The sequence below is a fragment of the Hyperolius riggenbachi genome, chromosome 2 (genome assembly GCF_040937935.1).
Source record: "Hyperolius riggenbachi isolate aHypRig1 chromosome 2, aHypRig1.pri, whole genome shotgun sequence".
Lineage (NCBI taxonomy): Eukaryota > Metazoa > Chordata > Amphibia > Anura > Hyperoliidae > Hyperolius > Hyperolius riggenbachi.
Window position 1 is genome coordinate 101630481 of NC_090647.1, and position 11265 is coordinate 101641745.

An 11265-nucleotide genomic window follows, 5' to 3' on the forward strand; every position below is an offset into this window, starting at 1 on the left:
TGCAGCCGCCGTGATGGAGGGGGAGCCGCAGCCGCGGGGAGGGCAGCCTGACCTCTCCCTCCCTTCCTCTCCGGGCCACCCTCTGTGCTCCCCCCTCCGATGCAGACTGCAGCAAGCAATGCAGAGAGAACTCACCTCCCTGGTTCCGATCGCCGGTGTAGTGAAAAATTTTGCTACCCATCATATTTTGCAACTTGCCATAGAGGACAGTGTATGACTGTATAGGCGTGGCTCCTCTCTGTTAACACGCCAGTAATTTTTGGCAACCACAGATCCCATTGAGCTAGAAGGGGGATTGTTCCCTCCAGGGCGGGTTATTAGTTGAGCAAGAGGGGGGATTGTTCCATGGGAGGGGGGGGTTATTAGTTTAGGAAGAGGGGGGATTGTTCCCTCCAGGGGGGGTTATTAGTTGAGCAAGAGGGGGGATTGTTCCCTCCAGGGGGGGTTATTAGTTGAGCAAGAGGGGGGATTGTTCCCTCCAGGGGGGGTTATTAGTTGAGCAAGAGGGGGGATTGTTCCCTAGGGGGGGTTATTAGTTGAGCAAGAGGGGGGATTGTTCCCTCCAGGGGGGTTGTTCCCTCCAGGGGGGGTTATTAGTTGAGCAAGAGGGGAGGGTTCTGTGTGGGAATAGGGTTTGGTTGGGTTGCATTTTCTGATACAGATAGGTTAAAGTCAATGGTTAGGTTGCACTTTCTGATAGCTATACCTATAAATAAGTGCAACCGGTTGCAAAATCTGATAAAGTTGCAAAAAATGTCACCACACCGGCGCCGCTCACTTGCCCCTGGTCGCCTCTTCTACCTAGTCGCTGATACAGTGTGTATCAGTACGCTGAGTGTGTATCAGTATACGCTGAGTGTGTATCAGCGACTAGGTAGAAGAGGCGACCAGCGGCAAGTGAGCGGCACTGGCGATCAGAACCAGAGAGGTGAGTTGTTCTCTCTGCATTGCTGCAGTCTGCATTGGAGGGGGGAGCACAGAGGGTGGCCCGGAGAGGAAGGGAGGGAGAGATCGGGCTGGTCTCCCCGCGGCTCCCCCTCCACTATGAGGGGAGGTACCTAACTATCTAATCTATACTGGGGGCAGCTACCTAGCTAGCCAATACTGGGGGCAGCTACCTATCTAACCTATACTGGGGGGGAGCTACCTATCTAACCTATACTGGGGGGCAGCTACCTATCTAATCTATACTGGGGGCAGCTACCTATCTAACCTATACTGGGGGCACCTACCTATCTAACCTATACTGGGGGCAGCTACCTATCTAATCTATACTGGGGGCAGCTACCTATCTAACCTATACTGGGGGCACCTACCTATCTAACCTATACTGGGGGGCAGCTACCTATCTAACCTATACTGGGGGCACCTACCTATCTAACCTATACTGGGGGACAGCTACCTATCTAGCCAATACTGGGGGCACCTACCTCTCTAGTCTATACTGGGGGCAGCTTCCTATCTAATCTATACTGGGGGAAGCTACCTATCTAGCCAATACTGGGGGCACCTACCTATCTAACCTATACTGGGGGGCAGCTACCTATCTAACCTATACTGGGAGGCAGCTACCTATCTAATCTATACTGGGGGGCAGCTACCTATCTAATCTATACTGGGGGCAGCTACCTATCTAACCTATACTGGGGGCACCTACCTATCTAACCTATACTGGGGGCAGCTACCTATCTAATCTATACTGGGGGCAGCTACCTATCTAGCCAATGCTGGGGGCACCTACCTATCTAACCTATACTAGTAGCCTAAGCCTATATACACTAAAGGGGGGATCTGGCAGATCCCCCCCTTAGTGTATATAGGCTTAGGCTACTAGTCTTGCAGTCGCAGATCCCCTTTTAGTGTATTTAGGCAGCAGATCCCCCTGACCCCCCCCCCCCAATTAGTGTATGTATGCATGTGTGTGTGGTGTGCAAAGAGGATGAATGGGGGGGGGGCACCAAAATCTGGTTACGTTCAGGGCGCTGTGAAACCTAAGGTCGGCCCTGATCATCAGTTAGATTTATGATCTAACTAATGTGTTTAGGAACATTGTTTACTAGGAACAGATTTCCAATAGATTTCAGTTTGAAATCTATTGAAAATCGATCTGATGGCATTCTTTGCCATCAGATTTCCATTAGGGCCAATGCAAAATGATAAGCAATCTCAACAGATCGACCTAGATTTTCCAGCCTGCCAGATCGATGGAAATAGATCAAAATCGGCCGCAATCGATTTGTAATCGACCAATCGATCGATTTTGATCGATCGATCGGCCAGAAATCGGTAGTGTATGGGCCCCTTTACTGATAAGGAATTACAGCCATAAAACCTTTCAAGCAGATAACAACTTCTGAGTACAGATAGATTAAAAAAAAGGTGAATAAGTTCATGTATTTTAACTCTGAGCAGAGACAATAAAACATTAAGTCTAATTTGTTAAAGTTTAAACATGAAATAAAACCATGGGATACCTAAGAAAGCTCATTTTTTAGGAGTAGGAGGATTGATACAATTGCTTATCTCATCAGTGTACTTTCACTTTTGATTCTCTTTAACCTTCTTGCCGGTTATCCCGCTGGGCCGATTTTCACAATTCTTTTTACTGCACGCAGCTAGCACTTTGCTAGCTGCGTGCATATCCCGATCGCCACCGATTCTCCGCTAGCCGCTGCGCCGTGCCGCCCCCCCCCCCCCCCTCCAGACCCCTTGCGCAGCCTGGCCAATCAGTGCCAGGCAGCGCTTAGGGGTGGATCTGACGTCCATGACGTCGGTGACGTCATCCCGCCCAGTCGCCATGGCGACGGGGGAAGCCCTGCAGGAAATCCCGTTCTGAATGGGATTTCCTGCTTGCAAAGATCGCCGGCGGCGATCGAACTAGGTAGGGGGATGCCGCTTGTCAGCAGCTAGCATGTAGCGAGCCCTGGGCTCGCTACATGATTAAAAAAAATTGAAAAAAAGTGCTGCACCGCCCCCTTGCCGTCAGAATTGGAACGGCAAGGGTGTTAAAGGATACCTGAAGTGACATGTGACATGATGAGATAGATATGGGTATGTACAGTGCCTAGCACACAAGTAACTATACTGTGTTCCTTTTTTTCTTTCTCTGTCTGAAAGAGTTAAATATCTGGTATGTAAGTGGCTGACTCAGTCCTAACTCAGACAGGAAGTGACTACAGTGTGACCCTCACTGATAAGAAATTCCAACTATAAAACACTCTCCTAGCAGAAAATGGCTCTGAGAGCAAGAAAGAGATAAAAAGGGGAATTTGTTATCAGTGAGGGTCACACTGTAGTCACTTCCTGTCAGGACTGAGTCAGCCACTTACATACCTGATATTTAACCCTTTCAGACAGATAAAGAAAAAAAGGAACACAGCATAGTTATTTGTGTGCTAGGCACTGTACATACACATGTCTATCTCATCATGTCACATGTCACTTCGGGTATCCTCTGTGGCCTGGTGCACACCAAAACCTGCTAGCAGATCCGCAAAATGCTAGCAGATTTTGAAACGCTTTTTCTTATTTTTCTGTAGCGTTTCACCTAGCATTTTGCATCTTTGTGAAGCGTTTTTGGTGTAGTAGATTTCACATATTGTTACAGTAAAGCTGTTACTGAACAGCTTCTGTAACAAAAACGCCTGCAAACCCGCTCTGAACTGCCGTTTTTCAGAGCGGTTTGCGTTTTTCCTATACTTTACATTGGAGGCAGAAACGCCTCCGCAATCCCAAAAATGCCTCACCCCGGGAGTATGCGTTTCAGCAAAACTCCTCCCGCTCTGGTGTGAACCACCCCATTGAGATACATTGACCAAGCGTATCTGCAGCCGTAAGCGGCTGCAAAAACGCCAAAAAACCCGCTTGGTGTGCACCAGCCCTAAGCGACTGTTTTGCTTGAAAGACACTGAAGTTATTTTATAAAAAATAAGGCAAGAAATAAAGAGAGATAATTCGTGACATAAAGTTTTGGGAATCAACTCCTATGTATGAGAAAGTGTCAGAGTCTCTTTAAATAAAAAAAAATCAATATAATTAATTAAAATGTATTCATCGTTACAGCTGTACAGTCAAGAAGACATGCATTTTAGTCTATAAAAGGTAAGATAAACTGTGAAACAATCATATCACTTATGATGAACATTTAGACATAAAAAAACAAAAAAAAACAAAAGAACCAGTTAATAGCAGGAGTCTCCCTTGTTTAAAGTGGACCCAAACTAAAAATGCTAGATTTCAGAAATAAAATCTATTTTCTAAATTATAATAATAAATAGCAGCCTTTTTTCAGCTGCATGATGACAAATATAAAATATTTTACATTTAATGAAGGAACCCTCCCTTCCTTTCATTTTGCCGGGACAGAAACCGGCAAACTGGTTATTAACATGTGTCTGACAAAGGAGGAATTGCTAATGGCTGCCACCTGTATAATCCTAGTTATAAAAGAGAAGGGTGAAAAGCATGCACTGAAATGCTCATAAGCTGGAAGGAGTTTTTATTTTTCTTTGTATGTGCCAGAGTGGTGCAACTAAATATTTTGAATTAAAAAAATGTTTGGTTTGGGTCCGCTTTAATTGAGAAGAACAGAGTAACCAAGCAGTTCAGGGTGACCCAAACTACTAGGAATGTATAGGGGGATAAAAGGAACCAAAAAGCCCTGCTACTAAAAAAGCAAAGCTTGGTGTAATTTGCCTTCTTAAAACAGAAGGAAATTTGCAATAATTCAGTTATAAGTGAACATTTGTGGTTACCCACAATGCACTACCACTGAATATGCAAATTATCCCTTTTCGCCCTTGTTAAAGGGAATATTCAGGGTGAGGGGAAAAAAAATCAAAATCAAAATCCACTGACCTGGGGCTTCCTCCAGCCCGTGGCAGGCAGGATGTGCCCTCGGCGCCGCTCCGCAGGCTCCCGGTGGTCTCCGGTGGCCGACCCGACCTGGCCAGGCCGGCGGCCAGGTCGGGCTTCTTCTACGCTCCAATCTGCGTTTTACGCGGGTGCGATGACGTCATCGGACGTCCTCCGGGATGTACTGCGCTGGCTCAGAAGTACTGAGCCTGCGCAGTACAGCCCGGAGGACGTCTGATGACGTCATCGCGCCCACGTGAAACGCAGATTAAAGCGCAGAAGAAGCCCGACCTGGCCACCGGCCTGGCCAGGTCGGGTCGGCCACTGGAGACCACCGGGAGCCTGCGGAGCGGCGCCGAGGGCACATCCTGCCTGCCACGGGCTGGAGGAAGCCCCAGGTCAGTGGATTTTGATTTTGATTTTTTTCCCCTCACCCTGAATATTCCCTTTAAGCCAAGCAAGCATCCAGAACCGCTGGTGTATAGCAAGCCTATAGCTTTAAATTTTACACAGCCATATCATACCCACATGTAGACAGCCTGTTTTGGACTTTTGGTCCTCATCAGTACATGGCAGGGATTGATAAGGCTGTATGAAATAGGGCTTGGACCAGTACAACAGAGTAACCAAGCAGCTCAGGGTGACCCAAACTACTAGGAATGTATAGTGGGATAAAAGGAACCAAAAAGCCCTCCTATTAAAAAAGCAAAGCTTGGTGTAATTTGCCTTCTTAAAACAGAAAAGGATGCTATATGACAACAGTACCACATTGCTCTCTGTCTATTAGCATCATTCCTCTGTCTGTAGATCAGACAGTGAATCAGTATGAGGATGCTTGCTGTGATATTCTATGCAGTCCAGGCTGTCCCGAGTGACTCCTCACAGCCCCCTGTCTGTGTACTCACAATTACGCAAAACAGAAAAAAATGTGTTGTTCTACCAGCATTCTCCAATGGCTTGAAACATACAACCCTCAACTCTTCTTTCACTGTGAATTTCTGGAGCTACCGTATGTTTGCACACCAGAGGGAACTTGGCTGAGGAGGCGGTTTGTAGCCACCTTGGCCAAGAATCCAGTGTGCATAGAGTAGTGAGGTGTCTTTCTGCTGAATCGGTTTTGTGGTATACCAGACCGACATGTCTGTACAGCACTCAGTTACCCTCAGTACTGCCCAGTGCCCACAGAATCAAGCTCAATATTGACTGGAGACACTATAAGGGCATGTTTCCAGTAGGAACTGTAGTGAAAATAATGTAATGAATAAAATTCCTTATTTCTTTTACAAATATTCAGTAATCATTTTTTTAGTCGGTGTTTGCCCATTGTAAGATCTTTCCTCTCCCTAATTTACATTCTGACATTTATCACAGGTGGTGACATCTTTAGTTCTGCCAGGTGATTTGTATGGAATATTTGTTCACTTAGATTTCAATGCACAGAGGGAGCTATTGCTTGCTTGGCGGTTAGAAACAGCCATTTCCCACAATGCAACAGGGTTCACAGACAGAAAACTGTTAGGGACATGGCCCTGACGTCAAGCTGTGGGAGGGGCTTCTCCACAATATCAGCCATATGTCCCTGATGATCTATTTGGAAAAAAGGTAAAGTTCTTTTGTGAGAAAGGGGATATCGGCTACTGACTGGGATTAAGTTCAATCCTCGGTTAAAGTTCAGGTTAATGTACAGGTCTCTAGGGATGAGCACTGGAGGGTCAGTATATCTCACCTTTCAGGTTGCTTCCCCTTTCAAGCGATTTAGTGTGTGTGGGGGGGGGGGGGGGATGTGTGAAAAACAAGGGGTGTGGGGAGAGCGCACTCAGGTTGTCATCCAATAAAAATGGCCAGTCAGCCGAGGAATATTCTCCCCTGGATCTGTGGCTGACTGTCCCATACAGGGTGACCAGCAGAAAGGCTTTGCCCCACTTGTACCTGGGACCAAGTCTTGGCAGAAGTCCTCCTCCACAAGGCGTGCAGACGATAGCCTCCTTCAGAGCTGTACTGACAGGCCGCTGCTCTGGTATAAGCTTAGATATTATTATTATTGTTATTCAACCTATACCAGAGCAGCAGCCTGCCAGTACAGCTTTGAAGGCAGCAGGCCTGGATTTACATCACAGGAGCCTATAGGCACAGATGTCATGGTATCCTACACTTTGCTCTCCTTGAACTTACAAACACCCTCCAAACTGCACCCCAAGTGTGCTGGCTGGCCCAGCTGTCACTTCTTTCTTAGTTCCCTTGCCCATCATAGGTAGCTACAGATGACCCTTACTATTAGGTATCTAGAGCTATCCTCAGTATTAAGTAACTACAGGTGCCCACGACTGAAAGGAGATCTGGTCTGTGGAATGCAGAGACCCAGGTGAGTAACCTCTCATTTACTCTCCTCTCAGGACTCTTAATAAATGAAGGAGGGACTTGGGGAGGGGAGTGAGCCACCTTTCCATTATCAGGCGCCTGTAGGCACATGCCTACAGTGCCTTATGGTAAATCCAGCCCTAGAAGGAGGCTATCGTCTGCACGCCTTGTGGAGGAGGACTTCTGCCAAGACTTGGTCCCAGGTACAAGTGGGACAAAGCCTTTCTGCTGGCCACCCCGTTTGGGACAGTCAGCCACAGTCAGATCCAGGTGAGAATATTCCTCGGCCATTAAAATAGGTATTGGTATGCACACCTTCAATATAGCAAGTGAAAATGTTCCTAGAGGGTGCTCAGTCGATAAACCAGACCTGGCTATAGGTCTTACAAAGTCATATATACAAAGAATGACTGGCACACCACGCAATGAAAGTTGCTTAAATATGATTGTATTGTCACTACAAGAGTGCTTTGCATATAAAGAACAGACAAATTGCAAACAATGGGCTCTGAACAAACAGAGAGCGGCCCAAACTGTGATACAGTGCAATAGTAAACAAACACAATGGAGGCATACACAACAAAAAGGGTCAGTAAAACAATCTTATGCACAAATGTTCACTGCTGCCAGAAAAATCCATATGTCAGTGCTGTACATCCGCCCAGCGGCAGATCAAAGAGAGAAGTGACTGGCAGCGTTGTGAGATGAAACACAAATTGTACAGTAAGTGTTGCAATTTACCCTGACAGCGCTGTTTCGCAAATGCTTTTTCAAAGGGTAGGATGGGGTCCCCAGGTAGTGCCATTTTTCTGGCAGCAGTGAACATTTGTGCATAAGATTGTTTTACTGACCCTTTTTGTTGTGTATGCCTCCATTGTGTTTGTTTACTATTGCACTGTATCACAGTTTGGGCCGCTCTCTGTTTGTTCAGAGCCCATTGTTTGCAATTTGTCTGTTCTTTATATGCAAAGCACTCTTGTAGTGACAATACAATCATATTTAAGCAACTTTCATTGCGTGGTGTGCCAGTCATTCTTTGTATATATAATATTCCTCGGCCAGCCATTTCTATTGGATGACAACCTGAGTGCGGTCTCCCCCCACCCCTTGTTTTTTCACCCATCCCACTGTCTACTGCAGATTATATACCACCTAGAGTGGCACTGAAGAGAGCAGCACTATCTGATAACGACTACACAGACTTGCACAGTATTGTGAAGAGCGCTCCCTCTGTCCAGCACAGGGGTTTAGGCTCCTTTCCTCTTCATTTCAAGCAATGTAGAGAGGATAAAAGATAACCAGGAATTAATCACCCCAGGTGAGTGGGCTGGAAGATCCAGTGCTTTCATTCAGGAGCAGCTGGCTGCAGAGGAAAAGGATTATTAGTACAGGTGTATCCCTGCTATTGAAGTGACTGCTTTCAGCCTCCAGCAAACCAACTGACCTCTGCTGCCATAGAAAGCACTGGATTTCTGCTTGTGTGCTGAGACCTTACATTAGGGTAGGTTGCCTCTGACCTATGAAGTTGTGATTCTGAACAGGCTGTGATTAAAGGCAACCTGCAACTTACCATTTACTTACCCACTTACCACTTACTCACAGATAGAGAGATGGATTGATCTTGGATCCCTCTGTACATAACCAGCAAGAACTTGTCAAGTATGTTCTTGTGGCTGCACTTCCCGCCCTGGGTGTATGACGAGTATGGCCGCACCTGCGCAGTATGCCAAAACCACTCGTACAAAGAGGAGAGTGTGACCATGAATTAGAAGACGGTCATGGGCTAGCGGCGATGGCTTCACTGAGAACACAATAAGCCTCTGGACCATCCAGAGGCTTCCCTTTATCTAACATTTTTGTTTTTAACTTACAGGTACACTCAGTGGCGTACCTAGGGCATTTGGCACCCGGTGCTGGGTATTAGTTAAAAGACCCCCCCCTAAAAATTGGGCGTGGCCACAACCTGCAGCGTGCTTCGCGGCAAAAATGGGCGTGGTCATGACCGGATGAGGGCGGAGCTAACTGTAATTTAAAGTATTAGCTAGTATAGTTGCCCCAGTATAGCTAGTAGTTTCCCCCAGTATAGTTGCCCCCAGTGAAGCTAGTATAGTTGCCCCCAGTTAAACGAGTTGCCCCCAGTATAGCTAGTATAGTTGCCCCAGGTATAGCTGGTTTAGTTGCCCCAGTATAGCTGGTTTAGTTGCCCCAGTATAGCTGGTTTAGTTGCCCCAGTATAGTTGGTTTAGTTGCCCCAGTATAGCTAGTTTAGTTGCCCCCAGTATAGCTAGTATAGTTGCCCCCAGTATAGCTGCCCCCAGTATAGCTAGTATACCTGCCCCCAGTATAGCTAGTTTAGTTGCCCCCAGTATAGCTAGTTTAGTTGCCCCCAGTATAGCTGCCCCCAGTATAGTTGCCCCCAGTATAGCTGGTATAGTTGCCCCCAGTATAGCTGGTATAGTTGCCCCCAGTATAGCTGGTATAGTTGCCCACAGTATAGATGGTATAGTTGCCCCCAGTATAGCTGGTATAGTTGCCCCCAGTATAGCTGGTATAGTTGCCCCCAGTATAGCTAGTATAGTTGCCCCCCAGTATAGCTAGTTTAGTTGCCCCCCCAGTATAGCTAGTTTAGTTGCCCCCAGTATAGCTGCCCCCAGTATAGCTAGTATACCTGCCCCCAGTATAGCTGCCCCCAGTATAGCTAGTATACCTGCCCCCAGTATAGCTAGTTTAGTTGCCCCCAGTATAGCTAGTTTAGTTGCCCCCAGTATAGCTGGTATAGTTGCCCCCAGTATAGCTGCCCCCAGTATAGCTGGTATAGTTGCCCCCAGTATAGCTAGTATAGTTGCCCCCAGTATAGCTGGTATAGTTGCCCCCAGTATAGCTGGTATATTTGCCCCCAGTATAGCTGGTATAGTTGCCCCCAGTATAGCTGGTATAGTTGCCCCCAGTATAGCTGGTATAGTTGCCCCCAGTATAGCTAGTTTAGTTGCCCCCAGTATAGCTAGTATAGTTGCCCCCCAGTATAGCTAGTTTATTTCCCCCCCCACTATAGCTAGTTTAGTTGCCCCCAGTATAGCTGGTATAGTTGCCCCCAGTATAGCTAGTTTAGTTGCCCCTAGTATAGCTGCCCCCAGTATAGCTGGTATAGTTGCCCCCAGTATAGCTGGTATAGTTGCCCCCAGTATAGCTAGTTTAGTTGCCCCCAGTATAGCTAGTTTAGTTGCCCCTAGTATAGCTGCCCCCAGTAAAGCTGGTATAGTTGCCCCCAGTATAGCTGCCCCCAGTATAGCTAGTACAGCCCCCCCCCCCCCAGTAAAGATGGCCAGGAGGGGGTGAAGCAGGGCTAGAAGGAGGGGCAGTGGGGGCAGCGGTGGGGAGGGGGGAAATATCCCCCCCCTCCCTCACCTGGGACCCCTCCTTCTGCCTCTCTCTCCCCCTCCAGAATAGCTGCGACAAGTGCAGGGCGGCCGGAGGCGTATAGACAATTACTCACCTAATCTCCGCGTTCCCAGCGTCATGACGTTACAGGTCTCCGCCTCCAATGCCGCCCACTGTGCTTCCACTAATCAGGAAGCACAGTGGGCGGCATTGAAGATAGAGACCTGTGCCGTCATGACGCTGCGCTCCACGCTTGGAACGCGGAAATCAGGTGAGTAATTGTTCATACGCCTCCGGCCGCCCCGCACTTGTCGCCGCTATTCTGGAGGGGGAGAGAGGCAGAAGGAGGGGTCCCAGGTGAGGGAGGGGGGGGATATTTCCACCCTCCCCACCGCTGCCCCCACTGCCCCTCCTTCTAGCCCTGCTTCTCCCTCCTGCTGTGCTGCTGTGGGGGGTCGTGGTGACACCCCCCTGGGTGTCTGACACCCGGTGCGCCCCGCCCCCCTGCGCACTATGGTAGGGACGCCACTGGGTACACTTTATAGTAAACCAGTAGTTTTTAAAAAAAGCAAAAGTGTGATACTCACCTCAGTAGAGACATCCTCCTCCCGACCAGTGATCTAGTGCTGGGACTCTCCAGAAGCTTACGCCTGTGCTCCCGTCTGTGAACAAGAA